Genomic DNA, 4,214 nt, shown 5'->3' on the forward strand with positions numbered 1-4,214 from the left:
GGCTCACTAATGCACCAACAATGTTCATGGATCTAATTAACTGGGTCTGCGGGCCGATGCTTGATCGGTCTGTGATTGTTTTCATTGATGATATTTTGGTCTACTCCAATACCAAGAAGCAGCACGAGTAACTTTTACGATAGGTGCTAGAGACCTTGAAGAGGGAGAGGCTTTATGCAAAATTCTCCAAATGCGAGTTTTGGTTGTGCGAGGTGCAGTTTCTAGGGCACATCGTCAACCAGAAAGGAATCTTGGTTGACTTGGACAAGATCTAGGATGTGATGTGTTGGGAGTGTTGGATTACATGTCTAAGCCCATAACTACTATTGGTATGTACTTGACCTGAGAGTAGCATGGTCTATTTGGGTTGCATATCATCAGGACAATTTTTTAGGATTGATTCTTGAGAGAAGGTTATATATACGATTTATTAATATATTATAAGTTCTAATATATTAAAATGAAATCATATGTTTTAATTAGTATTGATTAAAAATTAATTTGGAATTAATTTAGTGATCGAAAGAGACTAATTAGTTATATTTATATGTGTTGGGCTTATGATTCATGTTGGACCAAGTTTATGTATGGACATATAAAGAGTTGGGCCACATGAACCATGGATCATAAACCCATGGGTGTGGATTTGGGTTAAATAACCTTGGAATCCGCCATATAAATATGTTGCTTCATGACCAAAAATGTGTGCTTATTTTCTTAGAGAAAAATGGAGGTGTTTTGGTGCATGGAATTCTCTCTCATGAGTCACCTTTGTTCATGATGTTTTGTGACTTTATTTGAGGTTTCCACACTATTGGGGCTAAGCTCTTAAGGCCAAATACATCAAGATTTCAAGCTACACAAAATGTATTTTACCAATTCAAAAGATAATTGTCAAAAGTTTCATGTTTTGTATTGGTTTAATGGTTAGGATAATTACATGAAGATTGTTTGATTTGAATTGTGTCACACCCCATAACCGGAACGGCGGAAACGTTTGGGGGTGGGGGACGTCATGTTAAGTATCACAAGATATGTATATGGTAAGCAAGTAATAAACAACCATTTCATCTCAAAAGAAAGTGTTTACAATGTGTGTTCACAAAACATAGGATTCATACACAAATAACAAAACAAGACTTGAAGCTATAATGCTCCATCTTCTGAATCCTCAGCACGAGCACCTGTCTAATAGTCTCCTAAGAATACAAGTTATTTGAAAGAGTTTATCAGCAATTAAGCTGGTGAGTTCATAAGATTTTAGTGATGTGAGTAAGTTGTAAAGTGTTGTTGAAAATGTATATGTAAAAGTGTTGTACGCTGTAAAAAGTGGTTGCAAATGTATATGTAAAAGTGTTGTACGTTGTAAGTTCTGTTTTGAAAAGTTCGCCTGTTCCTCTAGAAAATCCTATATTTCCTACTTTAATGGAAGTTAAGTAAAATGATACTACAAGCCTTTCTATGCGAACTAAGTGGGTACAAGTTATATATACTTAGAGTAAATAAACAATCGATTGTGCGCATCTGCCCTAAACTCGCAACCCAACGGGGAACAGTAAGTAGGGCAGATAGAACACATTCCATTGGCAGTTAGATCGTTGTCATATATAACCTTGGTGTATTCACTTGTTACTCATGGAGTTATTTGTAATGGTTCCTTTATATCTAATGGAGAGTTCTTTTAAGAAAACCTATATTTCTTATAGTAAAATAATGACTACGGTGATTACTTTTATAATAGCTTTGTTTATACTTCTATATATAATCTGATATCGGGTAGATAGTTAATTGGGGGAATCTGCCCTAAGCCCACAATCCAACGGAAACAAGACGTCGGGGGAAAACACACATTTAGCTATCTATTGGATATTAGTTTTATATATAAACATGGTGTATAAACCAAGGTGTTATAGAGTTAATTCACCTAAAGTCTCTAAAACTGTAATTGCTTAATAAAATGGATTAAGCCCTTTTCTGGAAATCTCTAGTTTTGTATACCAAAAATACTGACTTTGATAAGTAAGTTTTGTACTAGAATAACTGTGCGTTGACTCTGTGTCCTATGACCTGATCCATACCTGGTACCCTTATGATGACTTAATGTATACTAACATAGATATATATAGATTCAGGTAGATAATAGATTGGGTGACCTCGGTGCAAGCCCACATCCAATGGGAACAGGAATTATAGTGAAGAGCACACATCCTATTAGCTGTCGGAATCTACTAGCATATATGTATCCTATAGCGTATACATTAAGGAATCATAAAGTTAGCATTATGATCCTAACCTTTAATCGTAGCCTTCTACAAAGGCATCTTCTGTTCTGAGTTAAACCCGACTGTTCCTTTGTCATATGTAAAGTATATTCTCCCTAGTTTATAACTATCTTGACTAGAAAAATAGATCAACTTTCAAGTGGTATCGACACTTTATGAAAGTAATGGGAAAAGTAAGTACACAGATGTCGTTTATAATGACCTGCGGATGTACTAATAACCTAAAAACATATTCGTTTTATTACGGTCATAATGTGAAAGCTAGAACCCCTACTAAACGCTCTCAATGTAAAGAGATTAAGGGGACCAAACGCGACCCCAGCAATTTCTTGCAAGCCGTGTAATTCACATTAAAGTTATATGATCATGTATACACAATATAACTGTCACTAATGCGTTAGTGATTCATTGGTATAATTAGATCCTATATGTGTGTTCTCATGCTATAGCAACCTAACTTGTTTGTTATGTTCTGTTCTGGTATTGTTTGATTCTCTTCACTGTTTGTTATGTTATGGTATTGATTCTTTGTGTGCTTCATTGTACTAGAAGTAAAGAATGGCATTCTCCTAAACTATTCCTATAATAGTTTACTAATGCTCTACTTGGACTGTTACTGGAAAGACTCTTTTCTCTACTAAGTTATGCTTGTACTTTAAAAACGGAGTTTTGTATAACTATAAAGTAACATAACTTTAAACGAGTTTTGAAATGTTTTGACAACTCATAAATAACATAAGTAACATTTTGAAAGATGTTTAACAACAAATATTTACACAATTATCATTGTGTTCAACCTGTACTCCCTCCCCCCTAAAACAGTTAAAATAGTAAAAAGATTCATTACGGGGTATGAACTCACCTGATGTGGGTGATTCAAACGGGTATGCGCGTACGGATGAGAAGTTCCACGAATGAAGTTTTGAGACACAATAAGTCCTAAATGACATATAAGGACACATATTGACATGAATATAGTGTTTATAACAACTATATGAAAGGAAACACCTTCTGGGACTAGGAAACACCTTGACCAAGTGTTGGAATCACATGTGATTCAACATAGGAAGGTATAAAGGCCCTCACATGAGTTTACTACCATGGGTTTACAGCCTAAGGGAGTTTATGGCTATAAACTCATGGCTACTCATGCGAAAGTGCAAGTTTGAAGGCTAGGGGTGATTTAGGAACATTAGCTCTACCCTAGGATGAGAAAGACCACTTTCTTTGGCACTTTTGGGGTGTTCACAGCCCTAATGATTTTACAACCGTAAACTCATGGCCATTTATGTTTATGAGGGTTGTTTGGGGTCCTAATAATCATAATGAAGCACCCTTACTTCAAGTCTAGGCCTTAGGAAGTGTTTGTGGCATCAAAACACCCCTAACTTGAGTTTTCGGCCCTTGGACCACTTTGACAAGTGTTTGCGGTAGTAATCACCTATGGGTGATGGTATTTTGATTGCTTTGAGTCCTAAACACATCAAGGTAAAGTGCTAGGCTAGTCTCTTGGCTTAAGGAAGGCATTTAGGGCATTTTGGCACCATAAAATGGAGTTCACGGCCCAAGAACATCCTTGGCCCTGAACTCACTTCTAGCCCTTGTTTCTTAATGATTTTGAGGTCTAGACATGTCAAGGGTAGTTGCATGTTTGGTTCTAAGGTCTATAGGGACATCGGGCACACCTTTGGCCTCAAATTTAGTGTTCACAGTCCAAGAGGATCTTGGGCCGTGAACACCATTTCCTTGGTGTTTTTGGCTGATTTTTCATGTTATCTAGGCATATATTACACTTTAATACATTTTTGGGTTGAAGTACTTACAATTCGGGGTGATCGGGTGAAGATCGTTGAGAGAGAATTCGGGTTTTCTCTAGTTGGAAATGTAAGAAATGAATTTCAAATGGCTAAGTTTTTCTTATATAGTCTCAAG

This window comes from Lactuca serriola, chromosome 5, assembly GCF_051521515.1.
Source record: "Lactuca serriola cultivar US96UC23 chromosome 5, Lser_US96UC23_V15, whole genome shotgun sequence".
Classification (NCBI taxonomy): domain Eukaryota; kingdom Viridiplantae; phylum Streptophyta; class Magnoliopsida; order Asterales; family Asteraceae; genus Lactuca; species Lactuca serriola.